Raw genomic sequence first — 26,956 nt, 5'->3', positions numbered from 1 at the left:
GCGGCTCCAATGCGGTCGTCCTAGTGGTTGTCTCAATAATGAGGTGCATTAGCTGCTCATTCGGCAAGTGTGGGAAATTCTCATGGTCGGCTGAGTCCCAATCTTCCATCTTTAATAGAGGAACCTGCCCCAAGCATGGTCCTTCAAAGTCAATCTCATTCGACAGTAGAGGGATTTGCAAGGGGACCTTGCTTTTGTTGATATCTTTTGGCACCTTGGTCTTTCCCTTGCGTGGAGGGATGTACTTAGGAAAGCACGTGATAGGGTCAGCACCCTAGACTTCTACTTCCTCCACGTCTATCCCCAAGTCCTCATCATCCATCGAGATGTCTTCGATTTCTTCCTCCTCTGGCTCCAGATTGATGGCTTTACCCTTTTCGTATGCAGTGGGCTTGTTCTTTGGTGGGTTTCTTCTCGACGATGCGCGTACCAGTATCGCAAGCTATTTTCCCTTCTTATCCCTCACACTCTCCTTGGTTGGGGTTAGCTTTGGTCTAGGTGTCTGTGGTGATTTGGGACCTTCCGCTAATACTTTTGCAACTTCTGGGGTAGCTTCTTCTGCAACCTCCAGGGCAGCTTCTTCTGACTCCCTAACAAACTCTGGTATAGCCTCCTCGGCTGTCATTGCTTCAGTGTCCATAGCCTCTGCGGTTGCTGACATGACGCTGTTCAACAATTCTCATGTCGCCTCTGGTAATTGCTCAAACGTCGAACTCATTATCAAAGCTTCGAAGAATTCTTGATTCATGTATGCCTGAGAGCTCAACAACTCAATTCTCAAAATGCCAAGTGTTTTTCGTTAGGTAGCCACCTGTAATTTATAGGGCATTTTGAATTCAAATCCGACCATTCCCCCCATATTCAGTTCATTAATGCCGGATTGGCAGAAGATTTTCAAGGATCTGACCCATAAATATTGTCTTAAATGTCGGTCGCCCGCTCCATTTGGTCACATTTCTACCGTTAAATCATGAACAGTGACTTTAGCGGTCACTTTTTGGTTGACCTACGCGATTTCTCCTTGTGTAGTGTAGCTCCCTTCGTGCTACCGTGAACCCTGTGACACTTCCTTGCTTCGCACGATCCTCTAATCACGTAGCTCCCCAACTCAAGCAGTGTAGTTTATAGTCCCGCATGTCCTTTCAGCTGCCTGGAGTGCTAAGACTGTGCTACCCTCATATAGTCACATGGCCAAACCACCGGTGTATGGCTTCATTCGGTTTCCATTCACCTTTCCTCATAAGGGATTTCCATTCAATTAAACCAACTGAACTTCTCCACCGTCGGTAATCTCCTTAATGACATAGGGCCCTAACTAGTGCATTTTGAACTTCCCTAGAAATTTATCAAACTTACTATCATATAACAAAACTAGGTCATTTACCTTAAAGGTGCGAAACTTAATGTGTCTATCATGCCATGCTTTTTCGCCCTGCATTTGGACCTATTGGTGGAATCTAGCTAGAAATATCTCTTCCTCCATCTCAGCTAGTTACGTGAGCCTCTCTTCTAGGGCTTCGCAATCTGTCATACCCATTAGTTCCACTATGCGCAGACTAGGCACAATGTATTCCATGGGCATCACTGCTTCAACACCATAGACAAGCCTAAAGGGTGTCTCTCCAGTCAATTTCTTGCATGTTGTCTGATAGAACCATAGTACTGTGGGTATGCGTAGTTCCCAATCACTTCGCTCAATGTTGCAAACCTTGGTCAGCGTGTTCTCCAACACTTTATTTTCCACCATCCCATTAGCCTGTGGGTGATAAGGCATGCTCTTTTGGTGATATAGCTAAAATTCCTCCGTCAACACATTGATCGTCTCATTCAGAAAGTGGGTACCGCGATCACTCGTCAAAACCTTTGGACACCCAAGTCGCGTCTATACATACTCAAAGAGGAACTTCGCAGTAATTACACCTATGCAATCCTTCACAGGCTGTTCTTCCACCCATTGAGTCAAATACTTTGTTGTAGTGATAATGTACCATGCTCCCATCTTTTTACATTGGGGCTGAACAAGTCCCACAAAATTTGTCGCCCATTTCTCAAAGGGTTGTAACATCATCTATGGATTTAGAGGTAGCTCATCCCTCCGCGATGGCCTGCCCATCCTTTGACATACATCACACACCTTGCAGTAAGATTTTGAATCCTGATGGAGGGTTGGCCACCACAACCCTGTGTGTAGAATCTTTTGCGCGGTCGCTCTCCTTACATAATGACCTCCCGCGGTGCCCCCATGAGCATCAGCGATGATACTACTCCTTTCAAACTTCGGTACATGTCATTGCAATATTTCATCCGACCCCATTTTGTACAGTTGCCTGGCAATGACAGAAAAATCTGTCGCGCGCACCACTAACTCCTTCTTCTGCTAGACAGTGTAACCTTCTGGGGTAGTTCCTGTTGTTAGGAAGTGTATGATGTCTTCAAAATGACCATCTGCTATGCACACTACAAATAGCTGCACATTAGGCAATCCATTCTCCAAATTAGTGGGCTCTTCCCATATTTCGATGCACGACAGATGGTTTGATCCGACGTTCAGTCATCCAAGCTTCACAATAACCTCAAAATCATACTCTTGGAACAATAACAACCACTTGCAGATTCTCCCCCCTAACACAGGCTTATTGACTAGGTATATCAACGCGGAATGATCCATATACATCTTAAAATGGCCTCCCAACAAATAATGTCTAAACTTCTGGTGCGTGTATACCATGGCTAACCCTTCACGCTTGGTGGTGGAATAGTTCTTCTCAGGCTTGGATAACCTTGTGCTTGTGAATGCTAAGGGATGGTCCAATTCTCCTTCACTAGCCTTTGTCAATACTACTCCCAGTCCTATACATGACGCATCTACATGTACATGAAACTCCTTCTTCCAATCCAGGAAGACTAGAATCAGTGCGGTGACCATATTTTCTTTCAATACATCCAAGCTTTTCTTACATTCCTTGTTCCAACAAAACATGACATCCTTTTTCAACAACATTTCCATAGGCGCGGTGATCTTGGCATAGCGCTTGATAAACTTCCTATAATACCTAGTATGTCCTAAGGTTGCACACAATTGTTTCACACTCCTCGGTGCTTCCAAGCTAAGTATTACTGTGATCTTCGTGGGATCTACCATTAGCCCCTGTCTACAAATCACATGACACAAGAGAGTCCCAAAGGGAACACAAAATAGACACTTCTTCAGATTGAGCGCGATTTGGTACCTTTGACAAGTATCTAGCATCAGGCACAAACTTGCCACATGGCATTTCACCAGCCCAAACATAGTGCATTCATCAAAGTACACATGCAGAAACTTATGAATAAATTCCTTGAATTGAGTAATGATTACGTGCGAAAAAATCGCAGGCGCATTATTCAATCTGAAAGGCATTACAGTGTACTGAAAACATCCCCACTCAGTTGTGAAGGTCGTCTTGCTTCTATCCTCCGACGTGATTTTCATTTGATGGTACCTGGAGAACCCATGAGTGAAGGAATACGCTTCCTGGCACCTACATTATCCAACATCTCATCAGTGAACAGAGTTGGGAAAGGATCATGTACGTAAGCATCATTCAACTTACTGAGATCTACGAATATCCTTATTTCATCCTTCTGCTTCTTTTCCTGTACCACCATTGGGATTACCCAATCAGATTCTTCTATGGGCTTAATGATGCCTGTCGCAAGCATTTTGTCTAGCTCTAAGCAGACCTTCTCCTTATACTTCAAATTGAGATGGTAAGGCTTTTTCTTAAATGGCTTAGCGTTGTGTTTTAACATGATCTTCATAATGCCCAGGTCTCCTAATATCCCTCTTAGCTTTGTAAACTTGGTAGGGAACAAATCTTGGTATTCGTGGAGCAATTCGACGACCTTATCCACCATCGTCTCATCCCAGTAATCTCCAACCTTTGCAAATTTGGGCACCGCCTCCGTACCAATATTTACTTGTTTTGTTTTTAGTGGCGCGGTTATATCAGGATTCTCAATCTGTAGTCCCTCAACCTCGTGGTGACCCTCTGTTTCAAGGATGTTAATCTTTCGTGGATCCTCATCTTCTTCTTCAACAGTCACATTATAGCATTCTAGCGCATGCCTTAGCTAAGTTGTCCAATCAGGTTGAATAAGATCTAAAGGATCTTGTGGTATCCTAAAGATCACTGCTTTCACTTCTTATAGCGCTTCGTCAATACAGTCAAACCCATCTTCAAAGCTGAATGTCATTATGAATCCTTCGCGCAGAATATCCCATTCACCTGCACCATGGCAGAGCTCTATTTCCAAGTACCAGTTCATCGAGATGACATCCAAGGTATGAAAGAACAAGTGCACCGATTTCGGTGCAGCTTCATTCCATAAGCCTGAGCCCATTTGGCCAAGTGTGTGCGTAGATCATCCTTCCCATCATATTTTTCTGTCATTCGTACCTTCGGTTTCCCAAAGCATGTTCTCATCATCCCCCTACACTTTCTCCAATCGTCAAAGCTACCCTTGTGCGTACCCCACCATCTTGCGGGCGTAGCGTACAATGCCCAGTCCAAAGCCTGGAAGCACTGCTTCTTTGGTACTTCCCTCTCAAATGCATCCAAAAATACATCTATATTATTCAGGCCATCGTAAGTGGGTAGATCTTTTACCTCTAATGATACACAGCGTAGCGATCAGTTCATCATGTTACAGCTCAGTGTGGTTACTTCATGTAACTGATTCTCCCAGCGCTCTAATTCTTCATCAGAGTCCAAGGTGTAGGAACTCTCACGATCCCATGTAATTTGTCCATCTGCTGTGGGATTCACCCAATCTTGGTCTTGCGTTGTTAACTTATATATAGAGGCCAAATCGTCATCACTCTCATAATTGCGGACTGGTTCAGTATAGCACGATCCTTCAGCAGGATCTAGGGGTAATATTACATGAAACGATTTCTTTCCAAATATCATCTTCCGCTTATTTAGGTTGATTACCCTGTTCATGTCAGTAGCCCAATCATTTCCAAGGAGCACAGGGTAGGGGTTGTTTTCATCAACAATTTCTATTACTTCAAAGTCTGCCAACGTGCTTGTGCCTTCAATATCTACAATCACCCCTTGTAGCAACCCCGTGGAGATGATCTTCTGCTAATTTTCCATCCTTAACTGAATAGGAGACCACTGCAGCTTGGGTCTTCCCATCTGCTCCCAAGTCTGCTTTGGTAGGACGTTCGCGTCTGACCCTACATCCAAAATAACCTGATCCATTTCATATTATCCTATCTGGGCGGTTAGTCTCATCTCTCATCCCATCCTTGCTTTATGCTTACCAATCTTTCGTACCATGCGTGGTTCACCCGGAGTGTTTCCAGCACATCTATTTATAAGCTCATGCAATCCCTTCACAACCTTGCTATTGTGCAGAAAGTTCATGCAAGTGTCTAGAAAGGTCGTAAGCATTGAAGGGTATATCTCCTGATTAGGCTTATCCTTGCTCCCTGAGGTAGAGGCCTCAATGAAGCTCTTATTTGCTTCCATGCACGATTCATGTGTGTGCTCCAAATCAAATTCAGCCTCCTTCACCGAAGCTTTGCGAACCCATGCACTGTCTTCGGGTTGTTTCCCCTTATCAATCCCCATTGCAATTCCACTTCGGAGCACTATATTCACATTCGGATCCTTCTCGTGAGGCTCAGACTTCATCATCTATAGGTTATGAGTCGGCTGAGGTGGTAGTGGCCCCTTTGTCATGTATCCTTGCTATCAGTGTAGGATAGTCCTCTCTCTCATGATCAAACTGAGTACAATATTTTCATGATAGTCACATAGGATTAGTGCATTTGTAGGCATAGTGTCCTGGTCCTCTGCAATTGTAACAGATCAGTTGTCCCTGATCTCTGCCACATCCTCCTCCACCTCGGCCTCGTCTGCACCCTTGAAATCCTATTCGTGCCATCCCTGTGCTTTGCTCAGAGGGCTGCGTTTCTGCTTGAACCCTATAGGTGGGTGTTCTGTCCATCATCAATTCATAACTTTTGTATTTGCGCTCATCATGCCCTACCGACCTATAGGAGTTGCAGAATAGTTGTTGTGATGTTTGTACAAACTTCTGCAGTAAATGACAGATATTTGTCGTATGTTTTCTTGCTAACTGACATATAGCGTGCCACAACGCAGGCCCCATGCTTGGTCTTGCTTGAGATTCCGGCCTCAAAGGCATCGGTCCTCCTCCTGCAATATAGTTCACAACGACTGGATAATGGTATTTTTCATGCCCCTGACCTTTACATTTCAGGCACCATACCTCTTTGCGCACCTCCGGTCAAACTGTTTTGTCTTGCTTCAAACTTTGCATTTCAAGGCAAAGATTTTGCAACTGCACATGGATCTGTTGCACCCCCAGATTTAGATCTTACATCGGTGTTTCATGTAGTTTCATTTCAATCTCCAAGGCCTTTACCTAAGTCGTAATCTTCTGTTGTGACAGTGCAACCCTTAGGTCTGGCAGGAGCAAAGCCATAAACCATTAGCGGTGTTGTCCATATGTTAAGTTCATATTAGCTTTGCGGATTTTACACTTCAACCTTTGATCCAATTCCCAAGGTGTCTTTCCTGGTTTCATCGTGATTTACTTGAACCCCACAATCAATTGTGCCTCGGATTTAGGCCTACTAAACTATTTATTCACCGTGGTCTGGATGTCCGCCACTCTAGCATTTGGGTTATCATTAGAGTACTTGATGTACCAGGTTAGCACGCAATCCTGCAAAGCACTGACCAATGTTTCCTTCTTCATGTGATCATTTGTAACACCCTGGACTTCCCATACAACTTTCACACGAACCAAAACTGGTTCGGATCTCATTTCCCAAGCCTTTAAACAAAGGCAACTTCAATGAATTTTCCATGCTAAACTGCAGTGGAGGTGGTGGTGGTATGGGTGAAGTCGTAGGTGATGGTGGTGAAGTTGGAGGTGGCAAAGGTGCAGGTGGCAGTCGCAACAATCATTGTCTTATCAACTGAATTGCACTTCGCAGAGAAGCCTGCGCTACTCCTTCTCCATCACCTGATGGAGGTGAAATTAGTGGGAAATACTTAGGATCCTTTCTTCCCTAATTTCAGTAAGTCTTTCAACTTCGTGTAGCTCCGAACATCAAGGTATCTACATAACCTGTTTTTCGCACAATAACATCTTAATCTAGGTATTCAAAGACTTCAAGTATTTACCTCGCGGACCTTTGAAAAAGTTCTGCTCCTCCTCGCTATAACTAACTGAGGTATCAATAGTGGAATTCAGTCACAAATCCTCATATGATGCGATTAAGCCAATGATCAATAGTACGAGAGATCTTATCCTCAGAGGCTTCTAGTCTCTATACTAACTTCAGGGTCCAGACAATAGGACCGTCAAGTCTCCATCTTCCTTGGCTATTCGCTAGCTTCACGATCCACTTGTATAACTCAACTGGAAAGGAACATAAAAAGATCTCATGGATTTTTGTATATAGGTACCTGTCCAACCACTATTCCTTTATTAGTCACGAAATTTTTTTCTCATGTGCTGCAAATTCATGGATCTTCCTGTCCAACCAATCTTCAACCTCTTTCTTAGTTGGATTCCAATGATACGACATCACACATCTCTTATGCAGATTCTGGTCCCAGCAACGAAACCATTTGTTGGCTACATGGGGCCTGACCCAGGTTCAGTGTTAGTTAGCCAAACAAATCCCCACACTACTGGCCCTTTCGTAATCATCCCACGGAGGATGGACTGAAGTCTCACCCGAAGCAGTATAGGGTATGCTGGAACCAAGTTTCCACACCCTAAGATGGTCGTGATGTCGGTTTATACCCTTTGTTCCTACTTTCCCGTAGGTCACTAAGCTTTAGGGCTCTATTAGTTTAGACTTTTATTCCACCTTCAGTACCTCGCGAAGGTGCACGATTGACCTTCGCGCATCCTTAACCCACAATCTAGGTACTTTCGCGTTGCTATGGCAGCGTATTGTATAGGTTCCCAAGTTAACTTAAGTGTTTTACTTATCTTACTAAACAATCACAGTTAGTGTCGTGTAAACTGATATTGTTACTTGCCTTCAATTAACCAATATCATCAAAAATATTCGAGCATCACATAAACATTGTAATTTAAACCCAAAATGCAATATAACCAGATGCATAAACAGGAAATAAATACACAGAAATTGCGGAATACTTGTATTATTGATATCTTCGGATTATTACAGACTCTAACTTCCCTGCGAACACAGCTGCAGGGGTCTGCGCACTCAGCTGTGGACTTCTACCTTAGGCCTCTGCGCACTCAGTTGTGGACTTCTACCCTAGGCCTCTGTGCACTCAGCTGTAGAGCCTCTACCTACGCTAAGACCCGAAACACTTAGACTCCGCTAGCAAGACTCCAAGACTTCTTTTCTTCTTAACTCAACTTAAGACTACTTATAGCTTATTTACTTAGCTCTTTTTATACAATCCCATGGTCTGTGGACCATGGGTGGATCTTTACAACTGACTTTACAGTTTACAAAATAAGGGCAGACAACCCTTTATGACTCTTGACACCTTCGCACTCTGGGACCACAAAATGTGGAGACTTTAGTACTTTCTTACAAAATTGACCCAAAGAATGAGCTTTTAGGCCCAAAACTGTCCTTCAGGGATCCCGTTCCCAACAACTGCAAAACAATGTAGTAAGCTCATTTCCAAAACTGGGAAATTTGTTTTCCTGATGATACGCCCTCGGGGAAGAAGAAGCGGTGGCCACGACCTCCAGACAGGGCCCCTCCACATGGCAACAACAGATGGACAAGGTTTTGGAGGAGTACGAGGACATCTTCACCTCCCATGCAAGGGTGCCTCTGCACTGTCATGTCAAGCACTCCATCGATCTGACCTCAAGTGTGTCATTTCCCAATGGAGCAATCTATCGACGCTCTATTTCGGAGAAAAATTAAATCAAGAGGCAGATTCAGGAGCTGCTGTAGAAAGGTCACATCCGACTGAGTTTATCGCCCTATGGAAGCCTGATCGTGTTGGTACAGAAGAAGGATGGGACTTGGAGACTTTTTATTGACTATTGGGTGCTGAACAATATCACGGTCTGGAATAGGTACCTCATCCCATGGACTGATGACCTTCTGGACCAAATCAAGGGGGAAAAATATTTCAGCAAGATCGAATTGAAGTTCAGATATCACGAGGTACCAATCGAACCCTCCAATGTGTGGAAGACTGCCTTCAAATCCAAGACAGGTCTTTTCGGATGGTTGGTTATGCCTTTTGGGTTGACGAATGCTCCTGCAACCTTCATGAGTTTGATGGATGACATCTTGCAGCCATTCACTAACTCATGTGTAGTGTTATACTTGGATGACATCTTGATCTTTATCCAGAGTTGGGAAGAGCACCTCCACCACATCCGACAAGTTCTCCAAACACTGCGGCAACACAAGTTGTGTACCAATTTGGAGAAATGCACTTTTAGCATGACCCAATTTCAATATCTGGGATACATTATTGATAAACGAGGGGTGCATGTGGATCCAACCAAGATCCAAGCTATTTGGGATTGGCTAGCCCCAACCACTCTGACAAAGCTCCACAACTTTTTGGATCTGTCCAATTTCTACTGTAGGTTCGTGTTGGGGTTCTCTCATATCACTTGGCCCTTGAGTCAAGTCACCAAGGGAGGAGTGAAAGAAAAACTATTTTTGTTTGAATCCCAAAAGAAGGTGTTCATAGAGTTGAAGCATCGCCTCTTCTCTGCACTAGTGCTCACATTACTAGACTTGCAACAACCATTTGAGATCGAGACAGATGCCTCTGAATATGTTATTGGGGCAGTCCTTACTCAACAGGGGCATCCAGTGGCATATCACAGTGAGACACTTTCAGACACAGTCTATAAGTATCCCACTTATGACAAAGAGATTCATTCCATTGTGCAGGCCTACCAATGATGGAAGCATTACATTTTGGGGAAGGAAATGGTCATCCACACAGACCATCGACCCCTGCAGTTCATACAGATGCAAGGAAAGTTGCAGAATGATCGCCATCATAAATGGTACACATACCTGCAACGATTCCATTTGAATATCAAGTACAAGAAGGGCAGCACCAATAATGTTGCATACTGCCTCAACCAACCACCGGTCATGGCGTTAACCACCATGCTCAACTATTATGGGTGTGAGACTTCTAATTGGCCACTTCTTTACAAAAGAGACCCAGAATTCCACCACACATACCAGATAGTCTTGGAGGGTCAGAAAGTTCCATATTTTCACCTCCAATCTGCAATTTTATGCCACCTAAGAGACCTTTATGTTCCTTCAATCGAGCGTACCAATATGATTTGGGAAGAGCACTATAGTCGAGTTGCTGAGAATTTTGGGGTCGAGAAAATAGCAGCAATACTACAGAAGTATTTCTATTGGCTGAATCTTCGACAGGATGTTAGGAAGTACATTAGATCCTGCATTACCTTACTCCATTTCCAAACCGACCATCACAAAGCAAGGCCTCTATACTCTACTGCCTACCCCTAGTCAACTTTGGGAATCCATCTCCATGGATTACATGTCAAGACTTCTTTCTACTAAGCATGGAAATCACTGAGTTTTTGTGATCGTCAACAGATTCTCTAAGATGGCCATTGTGGCTATCTACAAGAAGAATATCACAACATAAGCCACTGCTAAACTCTTCTTTGAACAAGCGTGGGTACACTTTGGGATCCCACAGTCTAGCATTTCAAATCAGGATAGTAGGTTCCTCAGTACATTTTGGTCTAGTCCCTAGTTGATGTTGGACACCAACCTCACTAAGTCCACAAATTTCCATCCCCAAATTGATGGGTAGACATAGGTCGTCAATAGGATGATCGTACACATTGTACACATGTACAACTCAAAGAATCCACGCACATGGGATGAGAGCCTCCCTGATGTCCATCACAACTATAACCAGTCTCTCCACAACCCTTTTCAGGTGGGCTTGGGATTCCAGCCACTATGTCCCATTGATGTGGCCATACCATTTGCAACTACTCAGGCATATTTGGCTCATGTCTAGTCCAAAGATGATAAGGAAAACAAGTTCATTGAGCACATTCATCACATCTTCCAATTGGTCCATGAGATATTGGACAGAGCCAATTCTAAGTACAAGTAGCTACATGATTAGCATCGGGTGCCACACAAGTTCTAGGTTGGCGACAAAGTTTGGCTACATTTGTAGAAGGAGGACCTCGTTGAGCCCCACTGCTAGCTTCACCCGCTTTGATATGGGCCATACACCATCACCAAGGTAGTAGGAGACAATTCTTTCAAGCTCAGTATTCCACCATTCCTTGCTCTGCACCCAGTGCTTATTGTGGACCGCCTTTGGCCCTACTTTCCACCATTGTTGGACACATCTGACATTGCAGAAAAAATCACACCAACAGAGTTAAACCTCGACCACATCGAACAAGCCACAAATGATTGGGTCATGGACTCACATATCAAGAACACTTGACAACAAAGGATCCAACTATATTGAGTTGTCAAAGCACACCAACTCCACCACTAGGGCAAGTGGCTCACCAGGGACCAAGTTCAATAGAAGTTTCCTCATATCATGGAGGAACTCAATGCAATGGGGACCATTGCTTCCTAAAGGGGGAGGAATGATCTAGGTGTATATTCTTCCTATTCCGTTTGGACCCCCATAATTGTTTCTTTCAATTTTTTAGTTTCCTTAATTATAGCATAATTTACTATTTTTGGCAGTTTTTCGGGTCCTAGACTTCTAGAGCCATTATGAGTCACTAGACGACATTTTTTTGGAAAGTCACATGTGAAAAATACTAGTTTTCAACTTGATATTTTTTTATTAATAGTTGTAGTCCTCGAATATATCTTTCTAATGAGGTATCATATGCGTCAAACAGAGGTCATATGCCAAAGTTACGACCCCGGGAAGTTGATATACAAATTTACCCCAACGGGTTCGATAGTTTGGCATTTCATCTCATAGGGTTATGCTTTTGGATGTTTTGGGTTTTCCATTCTTTCTCAATAATAAATAGGCCTTCAAGCCTCATTATAACATAGTTCATAGGCATGTAGCCACCACATCTCTTCTCAGAGATAAGCTACCATCACCTGAGCTAGTCTTACTTCCATTATGTTTGTAAGCATATTTTAGTATTTCATATTAATGAAATGAAGTGTTATTTCTTCTACATCTTTGTATTTATGGTTATATCTGTAATTTGTTGTGTTCTTGTTTAAATTCGGATCAAGAAATCTCTTGGATACTAGCTTAGTATGCTGATAAATCCCCTAAAGAATATTTATTCCAACAATACTAATCAACTTAAACATTTTCCGACATGGATGCTAGTTGGGTTGAGAAACTACTTGATAGGTTGAGACACCTAAGAATTTTTGAAAGGTTAGATTAACTCCTAAGTGGCTTGCCTTCGAGAGAAACCATCTAGATATTCGCTTAGCATGCTTAGAAGTCCACTGAAGGTGTACTCTTTATTATTGCAGTACTAATCAACTAAGAAACCTCCATTTTATGTATATACATGTATAGTCCTTCTCCTAAAACCGAGTTGAAACTATTTAGGCCATGTATTAACATTAGGGTTGTTGTTTTACCAAAAAACGAGTCATTGTGGTGTTACAACTAGGGGTTTTGGAGAAATCACCTGAGAAATGAACTCTGCTTCTTACTATCCATTGACTGGTTGTTAGTAAGAGAACTCCTAAGTTATTACCTCCTTAGACTCTAAATTTGGCTCGAGGGTGGTTGGTTGCAAGAACAAATAACAATGAAGTTAGCCTATGCTTGGGTGGAGAGTTGAAGTCTATCCCTTAGTTGCTAATCATACAACTGAAAGATAAGTTGCTTGCTTGTGTCACTATACATGTTAATGCACTATGAATGTCTAATTTTGTCATTATATAGCATGCAATAATTATCAAAAATGTATATTCCCATGTCTTAATGAGATATATGCATGTTATTTTCATTATATGGGGGAATTTAGGATCCCTGCATAACCAATATGCTCTTAGTATTTATATGACTTTGTTGACTATCTGATGTTTTGGTATGGTGGGTGAAATTCCATAGCTTATTTATTATACTTTAGCAAGGAATATATGTGTTTAAGAAGTTGTTTAAAGTGTTGAGCATGCATATTATGTGGTTATGGAGCTTGCATGGCTTGCAAGTTGTTATTTTTCCTTATGCATAGAGTAGAACAAGGGAAGTCATGTTCTCATTGATATATCAACAAGGACTAATATTGTTGTGGTTGGGTTCATAAGGTGTTTTTTGTCATGATTTGGACATGTAAATGCCTACGTAAAAGGCATGATCATATTTCTATGAATTTATATAATCATTGAGGTTGTCAGTTGAGTATGCCTTGTTTACCGTGAAGAATACATTTCTTGTGTTTAAGAATGTTGTGGAAAAGACCAGGCTCTTATAGAACTTTGGTCAAATCCTTGAAAGGGTTGCAGAAAACTCGAAAAAATATTCTAAGTGTTAAGGTACATTAGGAGAATTTTGAGTTATAAAATGGGTTTCCTAGGAAAAATGTACAACCGAAATAAACTTTATAAGAACCAATAGGATTCAAGATGATGATGTCGGCCATGGGGGATTATTCACCATTTTTGGAGTAAAAAAGTAAAAAGATTTAAAAATAATAAAATAATAAAACTACTTTTACAAATCGTATTTTCAACTTATCTCCCTAAGGTTCTACTCAAATTTCGAGCGGGAGTACTAGTTGGATGCAAAATTTAATTCCTCATCCAAGGAGTGCCCATGTTGCATACTTTCGATGTGTCTTGTTATACAAAAAATGAGAAATACAGGAAAAAGCGTGATTGAAATCATGTTTTTCATGTATATGTCATTTCTCATGCAGTAGGGTCCATCGAAAATATGCAACATGAGTACTCCTGGGATGAGGAGTCAAAGTTTGCATCCAATGAGTGTTTGCACTTGAAATTTGATTAAACCCATAGGGAGATGAGTTGAAATATGAGTTGAAAAACTAGTTTTTTCTTTTTTCCCTCTAAAATTTGATGATGTAATATAATCTTATTTTATTATTTCCACTATTATTTTATAATTTCCTTAGGAGGCACATTTTAGACCTCAAAATTCCCCTAAAGGATAGCTTGTACTTTTTGAGTCAAATGTGTGCATATAATATATAGTTATATATTATATAACTATACTGTGGTGGAAAGGGTTAGGTTTGAACTAGGGTTAGTCTATAGTGAGACCGAGTTAGAATAAAAATATACATATAATATAGTGATTAGGGTGGTTCCTATGTATATATTTAAGATTTGAAGTATAACGTGAAATAGAGTGACTCATGAATAAAGGCAGAGCTCTGAAGCTCCAGAGCCTCCGAGATGTGTGTGTACTTGGGGCATTTTGTAGGATTGAACGTTTGGCCTAGCACGGATTAGTTTGGGAGTCTGGGGGTTTCCATAGGTGTAACACACAATTTGCACATGAACCTTCCCTACACAGATTTATATATTATGAATATTTTTATGAGATTTCTGCACCATGTCAGCACCATGTGGATGCCACATGGGCTCCATGTGGTAGGTTTTTCCTATGTGGTAGAGTTTAAATGTTGAATCTTTAATTGGCCATAACTTTTGAAAAATCTATCAAATTTCGATAAAATTTATATCACAAAGATCTCTTGACAAGTTAAATATGATGGTGTTAACAAAAGTACTTATGCTAACTTTGGTGGAGGAGAATTTTAGTGACTGAATTTCCATGACAGGACTATGGAGGCCGAGTTAATTAAAAAGTAACACCTCCCATTCAGCTTGGGAAGTCCAAGGGAGTGGGAAGGAGCATTATAGAGTGTTATCAGAGCATACATTCAATATTAGACATATGGAGATGAGAAATTGGGACTACGAGATTATATGGTTTATTATAGAGTAATGTTAGAGCATGTTTTCAACATTGGACTTGAATGGGATAAAAAATAAGTAGATTAGATGCTCGGTTATAGTGTGGGACTAGAGCAGAAAGTTCTACCCTTGACCTTTGGATAAATATTTGAAGTTTTAATACATTGTGGAAACAAAACACCTACGATCAACACTTGTGCTAACTAGGACTAGAAGGATTATTCATGAATTCTGTTATAGAGTGTAGTAATATAGAGATATTGTTGTTGTGTGTTGCTTGTAGCATTTTGGCTATGGATTACACGAAAATAATTAAAATTCATTTTGGTGAATTATTTTTCATTCTTCTCTTATTTTATGTTATAAAGGTAACATATTATTGTAATCATGATTATTGTTAGAACAAAACTTGTAGGCATTAGTCAATGATCACATCGCTAGAGAAGGATCCATGAGAGGTAGTCAGTCCATGTCACGAAACACATGGGGAGTGTTGGTTTATCCAATGTACAACAATGTCCCTCCCAATGCAAGTTGGGTGTGTATCGAACTTGTGACCTATTCTTTGATACCAATTGTTGGAATCACAATTGTCGTTAGACAAAAACCCATAGACGTTATTCAACGATCACATTGCCAGAGATAAGGATCCAAGAGAGGTGCTGTTGAGAAATATGGGGTAGATAGATTAGGTGATTTCTCTTACTTTGATAACTGTTTGTGATGTATTTTAATTAAATTAATTAGCTTCTTCTTTCACTTGATTATGTTTTGTGTTCTTTTCATCAAACAACTACCAAACCATAAAGAACAATAAGGCGAGAAGGCAAAAGATATAGGTGATCAGACAGGGTTGAAACCTCTCCACTTGATATGAAAACCAAGAAGAATTCTTCACTTCTTATAAAACTTCAATTAAAGAATTCAAATTCCTACAACCCTTAACCAAGAATCCTCCAAGACGAAGTCAAACCTTTCCTCCTTGATTAGTGTTCCTTCCAGCAACTTCGACCTATGCAACTTCTACAATTTTTACCCCAACAAATGCTTCTGTAACTTTGACCTCCCAACAAATTCTTCTGCAACTTTGGTCCCCCCAGTATATTCTTCTGCAACTTCGACCCCCCAGAAGATTCTTCTGCAACTTCATCCTCTAGTAGATTCCTCTGTAGAAACCCTAGCCCCTGCATGTGTGGAATAAATTTGGTTTCGGTCCTTCTTTCTCCTTCGCTTGAGATGAGTCCTCCTTTCTATCAACTCGACTTGTAAGGGAGACTTCCTTTGACCCAAAACCTGACTCTTTTAAAGTGGCTACAATTTTATATCTACTATTGCATGATGATGCTCTAACCTTCACATGTGTAGATGAAAATAGCCTAAAAAAAATCCAAAAATCACACTCTTCTTTTCTTGTCCTTGTCCTCCTCTTCTTCGCACCCTTTGCTCTACCTTTATCGAAATTGTGTGTGAGATTTTGAGAAGAAAAATGAGAATAAGGAATCTAGATTTAATACCCTTTCAATATCATGCATCTCGCATAGAATTTTGTAGTGTAATTATTCAAGTTACCCTTATGATGAGGTTGGTGAGAATTCATATATACAAAAGTTAATAATAGACGGCAATGGAAATATATTGGTTTGACAATAATTTCCCTCAGTGTAGAGTTCTAGACTTATATATGAGGTGATATTGTGTATTCATGTTAATGAATAGGTGCAGTCTAACTATTCTATGTTTTGGTTTTTCGTTGGAATTTGACAATACAATTTTTGTTGATATTGTGGTTTTTTTTTGCTTAAAATGTGTTTTTGAATGCATAAATGAATTCAACTTCCTGAAAAACCCTCGGAACACTCAAATTATATAGTTTTTACAACTCAAAGTTTTGATTCCAACAAATCCTTACTGAATTATTGACAAAATTGACTGGAAAATATGCACAAAAAGGGACCAAAATGTAATAGAGTAGGACTATGCCTTAATGAATATGGTTGGGGGTATTTTGCTCCTTTAAGTTTTTTTGTGCTCACCTTTGAGCAGGATTTGGCAAGCATGAATATGGTTGTGGGATCATTTGGATATTCATTTGTTTAAATATTGTTTAGCAAATTAATGTACACATTTAAAGTAAATTTTTTGACATGATGTACAATTCTCTTAATTTCAAAATCTATAGGGTTATTATTTTGAAACATTGTTTTCACTTTCAAGTATGATGAGAAGGTGGGTTTGCAATCTTAATTTTCTGTTCTAATTAGGTTAAACGCTTCAACTTGAGTAGTATATTTCAAGTTTGGCATTCGTATTCCTTTACAGAGAAAATTACATGAAATATATCGCCTTTCACATGATAGCTACATATGTTGCTTTCATTATCAGGTAGGGAAGATGCACCACATGCAAATTAGTTTTCCCAAAGTTAAAGTCTATTAAATCCACTTAAATGTTGCTTGGAGGTTTTCCTTCTTTCCTTGCAACTTGCAGAAATATATATTTTCACCTTTTTGAAAAGGATAGACTTCACGCCATGCCCTTGGAATGCGATATTTTTTAACGACACGCAGTGTATAAATGTTTTGATTTTAAAATATTTTTCCAAAATCTAAGTATGGTTAATTTGTTCCCATTTCCATTTTATGTTGTCCTCGATGCTTGTGTTCTCTTCAAGATTCCTCTATAATCTAGATCTATAGGGTTTATCAAAACCTTTGGTTCTGGGATCTAAGAGTATATGAGACAGAAATGAAATATTCTCCTTTCTTGAATTGTTATAAGATGAATTTTATGACTCTTTTGAGACTTAAAGAGATTTTGAGAAACAAAATGAGAATAAGGTTATTAGCTTGAAGTCCCTTCCTATATTTGTGCCTCTGGCACAACAATTGTGTGGTAGAATTATCCAAGTTACTAATCTGATGAGGTTGGTGATAATTTATATATCAGGACAAAAAGAAGATTTAGAAATGGAAATATATTGATGTGGCAATAATTTCCCATAGTGTGGACTTTTTGACTTCTAGGAGATATCCTACCTTTCCCTTTGTAGTCTCTTCTTGCCTCATTGTAAAATTAAAAAAAAAATAGATAAGGGAATGGTTGGGTGTCGTAAACAAAGAATAGTACCATTGATTATGAGGAGTGATCAATCCTTCATAATTCTAATGTACATTGTGAAAACATATTAGTAAATATATCTCCATTTATTGTAACACTTCTCTAAATATAAACTATGTTTATAGTTTTTAAATATCTAACGTTTTAGTGGACACAACACCCATCTCTCCTTCTAAAGGCTTACTTATTCTACCCAAATAGGTAGCAGTCTCTCTTGGTCCTCGGAAATCAAATCTCCCCTTATAAATTATAGTTAGTTAACCTTGTAGTTAATCCTCTTGCTTACTCTTAGTTCATATTGTTACAAAGCTCCTTATTGAATTCTCATGGGAAATTTGAGCTTGAGGTGGCGACTTCACTATATTTCTATCTTCAGATTGTAGGAAAATAGTAGATGGCCGAAGTGGAGGATAGAGAAGTCAGGCTTGTAAGTGGTCTTTAAAACACCATTAAAATATCCTCAAAGGCATATATTTTGGTCCAACTTACTAAGTATGTATGCTTACCATATTTAGTTCTTGTAACTACTATAGTCATTTTTTAGGTGGTTCATTCAACTTACTTTTCCTGTTAACAAAATATTTACTTCACAAGTACCAGTTGTTTATGTATCCTTTTTGACATTTTTTGTTAATCTTTAAAGGTCAAATCTTGTTGGGGTTGGAAGCTTTTCTTGCCTTGTCACTCGACATTGAGTTTTTATTTTTCAAATTGTGTAATGCGTTGTATGTATTGACTCCTAGTTGTCTAATAGTTTAATGTGCATATTTCATCATAGAAGAAGATTTTTGTTTCTTATTGTTATTGTTCATTGTGAGGTAGAGCTTGTTATTACATTAAAAATTTGTTTTATTTTTTATGGGGTTGTTACATCTAGTTTGATATGTAAGAGATGCACGATTCTCTTCATCTACTTACTTCTAGCATGTGTATCTACTTTCTACTATGTGGACAATACCTTCGCCTAACGATATATTTAGTTTTGATAAGAGGTGAATGCATTCCTAAGATAGGTAATGAAGAGAATTTGTTTGGAAAATTTAAAATAAAGTAAAGGGATCATCGACATATATTGAATGAAGATCACTTCTTCAACCTATCAAGTATCCATCACATGAGTTCAAAGTTTCTGTAAAGATGTTCAACCTTTGTGAGCACATGAATAATATTGAAGTACCATGGGTTAGCCCCAATGAGATCTGCTCCTTCAAATTCAATAATATTTGATATCTTAATATTGTTTTCAATGTCATAGTGAAATCAACAAATTTGTTCATTAAAGTTTGTTGTTATTGGCTTGTATGGGCTTGACCCAGGTTTAGAGGTGATTTAGCCAAGCAAATCCCAGTACTATTGGCCCTTTTGGGAATATTCCATGGAGCGTGGACTGAGGTCTCACCCGAAGTAGTATGGGAAGGTGCTAGAACTAGCTTTTCGCACCCTGGGGATGTCTGATGAGCTTCTGGTGGTCCGCGGTTTGACCTTGTGTGCACGTCGATATGCACACCTATTAGTCCCTCGCAACCTGTGATGTTGCCTTCGCGCAACCCTACTCGGGACGCAATCTGTATTATACCCAAATTCCTTGTTATTTAACCTATTATTACCCAATTACTTAACTTATTTGTGTAAGACTAGTGATACATAACAATATATTAGCAATCATATAAGTGTGCGTGATAAACAAAACAATATAAATGTAAAGAATTCAATACACAAGTAGATGCACCTAATTTGGAGTCAACTTCTCTTTATTATTCTCCGTTCAAGGTTGTAGACTCAACACTGCCCTGCACACTCAAGGGGTCCGCGCACTCCGTTGTGGACTCTACTAGGCCTTTTTGCACTCAGCTGCAGAGCCTCTTCCTACTACTATGACCCAATAAACTTAGACTCTTACTCTATGCTCTATCTCCACTTCTGCTTAGCTGCTTAGCTGCCCTATTTACAACTTAGAGACCATGGGTAGGCCGACATGACATTACATTATCTTATAACACTTAGGGTGGACAACCCTATGACTTAACCTATACTTCACACTCCGCGCTCGTAATTCGTGGAGTTTTACAATACATTTGACCAAACCTTGGGCTTTAAGCCCCAAAACATGTTGTGGGGGGATTCCATGCCCTATAGGCCCCCAACAAAATCATCGTGACTCATCTTCGAGTCACTCTGTTGGTGTGGCTATCTTGGCGGGGAGCCCCTCCAATTGGTCCTGATGGCCTGAATATTGGCATTGCACTGAGCTGCTGACTGTTGTACCTGCTGCATTCTTGATTCTGAATCATTTGTGTCTGAATTGTTTCCTTACCTTGGTACTGACATCTATTGCGTGTGTTTATAGTCCCGTGCCCTTGTTCGGCTCCTCGAGTCGTGAATATTGTGCTTCAGTCGGTTAGTCAGACAGCCGGCTAGGGAAAATTTTAAGAACCCCCCTAAATTTATAAATATAATAAATGGGCGAATCTCCATGGTATATAGGAAAAATGGAAGGCGATTTTATCAATAATATAATATGTGTATATAATTATTTGGTGAATCTCTCACCAGGCATGGCGAATATTTTACTCAATTATAAAATCTTGTAAGATCTTGGCGAGTCTTTCACTAAATAATAAAAATTTGTAAAGTCCTAGTGAATCTTAGCATAGGCCACATGCTGGTTTAATTCCCCCATTTAAATAGGCTACATTCTAGGTGAATACCATGGGTCAATACCATGTGCCATTTTGGTGAATACCATGGGTCAATACCATGTGCCATTTTGGTGAATACCATGGGTCAATACCATGTGCCATTTTTATTTTTATTAATTCTAATATTAGGGTTAATAATGGTTTTTTGCATGGTATTAATAACAATCTCGTCCATGGTATTTGTCCCATAATATTTTGGCCATAGGTTTCACCTAAATATAACCCATTTTTTGAGTGTTCGTAAATATAAGGTGACTTATGGAGTAAATATAAAAAAATGTCTTATTTGTTTACCATACCTCTCGTTTATTTATATTTTTATTAATTTACCATACCTCTTTTACAAATATGGTATTTGGCCCGTAGGATTCACTTAAATAAAACCTCTTTCTTGAGCCTTCATAAATAGAACAAGGGTTATGGACTAAATATAAAAATAGGTTTTATTTATTTACGATACGTGTAGTTTATTTTTATTTTTATTTATTTACCATACCTTTTGAGTAAGTATAAAAAGATGTTTTATTTATTTACCATACCTCCACTTTACTTATATTTTTATTGGTTTACACCCTTACATGTATATAAGGTGACTTATGGAGTAAATATAATTATTTATTTATTTATTTACCATACCTCTCATTTATTTATATTTTTATTAATTTACGATACCTCTTTTATAAATATGGTATTTGGCCCATAGGATTCACTTAAATAACACCTATTCTTGAAAATGGGCGAATGGATTCACTTAAATAAAACCTATTCTTGAAAATGGGCGAATGGAAGGTTGTAAGTCCTAATTTCAAGGGCTAAATTTACATTTTTTACCCTCTCCCTTAAAATAAGGTGGGCTATTTGAGGTGATCTGTAAAAATGTACTATGATACAAAATATCCGCCCACTAAAAATTTAAAACCCCTTAATTTCGCCAAAGGGCGAAAATTCGCCCCTAAAATTATCCTTGCAGCCGGCCCACCTGTGTAGGGTTTCAAGCGACTGCCGTTTACTTTTCCTGGGAACGGTTCTCCATTTAGTTTGACTAGTTGTACCACGCCTCCGTCTATGACTTCCTTAATCAAGCATGGTCCCAGCTAGTGCATTTTGAATTTTCCTGGAATTTTTTCAAATTTACTATCATACAACAGCACTAAGTCGTTTACCTTGAAGGTGCGCAACTTGATATGGTGGTCATGCCAGGCCTTTTCACGTTTCTTTTGTACCTGCTGATGAAATCCAGCCAGAAACCATTCTTCCTCAAGTTCTTCTAATTGTGCGAGCCTTTCTTCCAGAGCTTCACGGTCTATCATGCCTGTGAGCACTGCTATTCGTAGACTAGGTATGATGTATTCCATCGACATGACAGCTTCCGTGCCATAGACTAACCGGAAAGGTGTCTGTCCCATCAATTTCTTGCATGTTGTCCTATACGCCCATAATATGACAGGTACACATAGGTCCCAGTCGCTTCGTTGCATGTTACATACTTTGGTCAGCACAGTCTCCAGTATTTTGTTGAATGCCTCTACTGTCCCATTGGCTTGTGGGTGGCATGGTGTACTTTTCTGATGATACACCTGGAACTCTTCTGTGAGCACGCTTATGGTTTCATTCAGGAAATGTGTTCCGCAATCACTCATTAAAATTTTCGGGCAACCAAATCATGTCAACACATTTCGAGCAAAATCTTCGCATCCGTAGCAGCTGTGCAGTTCTTGACTGGCTGCGCTTCTACCCATTGTGTCAGGTACTCCATCGCGGTGATGATGTAGCATGCACCCATATTTCCCTGAAGTTTTATTGGTTTCACAAAGTCAATTGCCCATTTTTTAAACGAATGCAGTGTCATTTGTGGATTTAGTGCCATCTCATCCCTTCGTGATGGTTTTCCAGTCCTTTGACATATATCACAGGCCTTACAGTGCGCTTTCGAATCCTAGTGTAGGATTGGCCACCATAATCATGTGCAAAGAATATTTTGTGCAGTCGCGCGTCTTGCATAGTGTCCTCCTGCAACACCCCCATGTGCTTTCGCGAGGATCTAACCCTCTTCAAATTCAGGTACGTATCTTCACAATATCTCATCATTTCCCATTTTGTAGAGGTGCCCCACGATGATAGAAATGTCTGCCTCATGCAACACCAATTCCTTCTTTTGTTGGACTGAGTATTCCTTCGGCACAGTCCCTATTATTAGAAAATGGGTTATATCTTCGAAGTTTCTATCTACTACACGCACTGCAAAGAGCTGTGCATCAGGTAGTCCCTCCTCCAAATTCGTGGGTTCCTCACCTGTCTCAATTCGTGGCAAGTGATCTAGTCCTGCGTTCAGGTGTCCTGACTTGCCTATGACTTCAAAATCATATTCTTGAAACAGTAAGAGCCATCTTCATATGCACCCCCCAAACACAAACTTATTTACCAGGTATTTCAACGCAGAATGGTCCGTGTACATCTTGAAATGTCCTCCGAGTAAATAGTGTCGGTATTTTTGGAGTGCGTACACCATTGCCAACCCTTCATGCTCAGTGGTAGAATAGTTCTTTTTTTCTTTGGACAATCTCCGACTTGCAAACGTGATCAGGTGATCCATGCCCTCTGCGTTTTCCTGTGTGAGTACGGCTCCCAACGCAATACACAACACATCAACATGTACATGAAATTCCACTTCCCATTTTGGAAAGACAAGGATTGGAGCAGAGGCTAGTTTCCCCTTTAGGACATCCAAACTCTTCATGCAATCATCATTCCAGCAATATGTAACATCCTTTTTCAATAGCTTTTCCATTGGCACTGTTATTTGGGCATAACTTTTGATGCACTTCCTATAGTATCCAGTGTGCCCCAAAGTAACACGCAATTGTTTAACACTTTGCAGTGCTTCCAAATTTAGGATAACAACAATCTTCACAAGGTCCACCATTAGGCCTTGTTTGCAGTCCACTTATCCTAGCAGGTTTCCAAAGGGAATGAGGAATATGCACTTATTAAGGTTCAGTGCAATCTGGTGTCGATGGCAAGTATCCAGCATCAAGTGTAAGCTCGCTACATGGTGCTTAACTAATCCAAAGACAGTCCAATCATCCAGATAGACCTCCAAGAACTTGTGGATGTATTCTTTGAACGTGGCCACAACGATGCGCGAAAATATAGCTAGCACATTCTTCAGTCCAAATGGCATAACGATGTATTGAAAGCAGCCCCATTCTATTGCGAAGGTCATTTTTCTCCTATCTTCCGGCATGATCTTGATCTGATGGTACCCTAAGAACCCATCCATGAACGAGTATGCTTCCTGACCGCCAACATTCTCTAGTACTTCATCTGTGAATGGTGTCAGGAATGGATCATGTACACAGGTGTCATTCAGCTTCCTAAGGTCCACACATATTCTTGTTTCGCCCTTATGTTTTTTCTCCTGTACTACCATAGGACTCACCGAGTTGGATTCTTCCACTAGTTCAATAATTCTGGCTGTGAGCATTTTGTCTAATTTGTCGTGGACCTTTTCTTTATACTTCGGATTCAAGCAGTAAGGCCACTGCTTAACTGGCTTCACGTCAGGTTTCAGGGTGATCTTCATCATCCCTAAGTCACCAACGATCCCTTTTAAGTTTGTAATTTTGGTTGGGAACAAGTCTTGCTATTCGCAGAGTAACTCAACGACCTTATCCACTGTGGCATTGTCCCAATAGTCCCCAAGCATTGCGTACTTTGGCCCCGCCTCTGTTCCAATGTTGACCTGCTTTGTCTTTAGTAGTGCGATGATGTCAGGGTTTTCAAGTGATGGTCCTTGAATCTCGTGACAACCTTCCATTTCTGAAATGTTAATATTTCATGGGTCCTCATCATCCTCCTCAACATTTACGTTGTAACACTCTAGCGTGCAACTCAACTGTGTTGCCCATTCTGGCTGAAGTACTTCCATTGGCTCTTGGGGTATTTTGAAGATAGCAACTTCTACTGTCTGTAGCGCATCGTCAATAGTATCTGACCAACGATATTCAAACATGAACGTTAACATAAATCCCTCGTGCGAGACATCCCATTCGCTTGTACCATGGCAGATCTCTATCTCAGTATACCAATTCATGGGTATGACATCCAGGGCATGATAGAATAAATGTACCCATTCAGGGTGTGGCTCTTCTCCGTAGACCTTGGTCCATTTTGCGAGGTGTGTGCATCTCATCTGTCATATTTATCTACTAGCCATATCTACGGTTTCCCAAATCATAGGCGCATCATTATTCTGAATCCGTGGCACTCCTCAAAACTTCCCTAATGCATACCCCACCATCGTGCGGGAGTTGCACGCAATGCCCACTTTGGAGCATCGAATCGCTGCTGTTTTGGTACTATGCTTTCGAATTTATTCAGGAATTCATCCACTGCTATCAACCCATCATATGTAGACGGATCCCTTGCCTCTATTGTCACGCAGCGCAGTGATCTAACCATCATGTTGCAATTAAGAGTTGTTACATCGTGCAACCGATTCTTCCATCGCTCTATCTCTTCGTCTGAACCCGAAGTACAGGAGCTTTCGCGCTCCCACGAAATCCTTCCATCTATAGTCGGATTCACCCAATCCTCTTCTCACACGATTATCTTGTAAATACAATTGAGATCGTCATCACTATTGTCGTCATGCACTGGTTCAGTATATCATGCTCCTTCGGCTGGATCTAGTGGTACCACTACACGTAGTGACTTTTTTTCAAAGATAATTTTGCGCTTCTTCATATTTATGACTCCATTCATATTGGTGGCCCAGTCTATTCCTAGTAGCGTGGGATAGGGATTACTATCATCGACAATCTCTATCACTTCAAAATCCGCCTGCGTGCTCGCACCTTCAATATCTACTATTACCCCTTGCAATCTTCCCATGGGCAAGTGTTAACACTCAGGTTGTCCCTTGACTCCTTAAGGGATACGGCGGAGGTAACCACAAACCAATATTTGGATTGCAGGTTCTAGCCCACCTGCAATCAGAGAGGGCTCTCTCTTAATGATTTAGCTTTGTTGATGATGATTTTAGGCTAGTTATTGATTTCAAGGGGTTTTGTTTAAGTTTTGGTGGGAAGGATGATGCTTTCAAGTAGAGAGGTAGGTATAGTATGAGAATTTCAAACCATTGGGCATGGAGTCAAGGAGTAGGACTGCTGGTGCATTTTCTTTGTCACAAGAGGAATATGGAGCAAGATAGCTACACATGAAACAACACTCAAGCTTAATGGAGATGGATTGAAGGCTAAGGAATGAGAGGCAATTAAGAATCTCTCGTTCAACGTAACAGAGGGAAGGTGAATGAGCTCTATCTAGGAGCAGTAAAGAATCCCTAGATAACTGTCAAACATGGGTGAATTAGGGGAAATATGAGCCAAAGGGAATTCATATTCATTACCAATTCAAATGAAAACATAAAGAAACAACAGAAATTGAGCATAGAGTGCAGTTAAACAGAGTCTAAGCTATTCATTTTTCCTGCTATTTTAGATGGTGACATATGTATGATATGAGCATATATCAATGGAAAACATAGGTAGGAAACACTTATTGAGTCATGTTGCAGCACAAGAATTCCATAATTCACTCTTCAAAACATTAATAACACAGCAGACAATCCATCTTCCAAACTTTCAGCAGTCTTTGATTAAAGAAATCATCAAACGTACAGAGCGAGTCTCTAATGGAGCGAATCAACCAACCAACCCTCTAAATAGTGACTTAGGGTGGTTTATATAGGGAAAATATCTATTACAGTAGACCTTAAACAGGTCTGAGGGAAATGAGTTCTTTAAACCTAATCTTATCCTGAAATTAATGCAAGAAAATGTCTTTGAGCTGCGCTGGAGGTAGCTATATCAAAATGAGTTAATGTGGTGTCCTTATGGCTCTGTGCTGTTCATTCAGCCATAACTGTGCATTGGGCTTTGATCTAGTGAGCTTTAAATGGCTTCACTGCTTTCTTTGACTTTGCTTGGGGGCCTTTAATGTTCACCTGTTTTGGTATTGCCGATCTGATACTCTTTGCCGCTTCACTGATACTCTTTGATTTAATCAGGGCTTCATCCTTCCTCTGATACTCTTTCACAGTTGAATCAGGCCGCTTTCTCTCCCTTGATGTGTTTGAAATTGTCAAATCGCCCCTTTTCTGCCCTTTCAAGGC

The sequence above is a fragment of the Pinus tabuliformis genome, chromosome 8 (assembly GCF_031772625.1).
Source record: "Pinus tabuliformis cultivar Carrire ecotype Pingquan chromosome 8, CPIR1, whole genome shotgun sequence".
Classification (NCBI taxonomy): Eukaryota; Viridiplantae; Streptophyta; class Pinopsida; order Pinales; family Pinaceae; genus Pinus; species Pinus tabuliformis.
Note: the sequence above shows the minus strand (reverse complement) of the source record.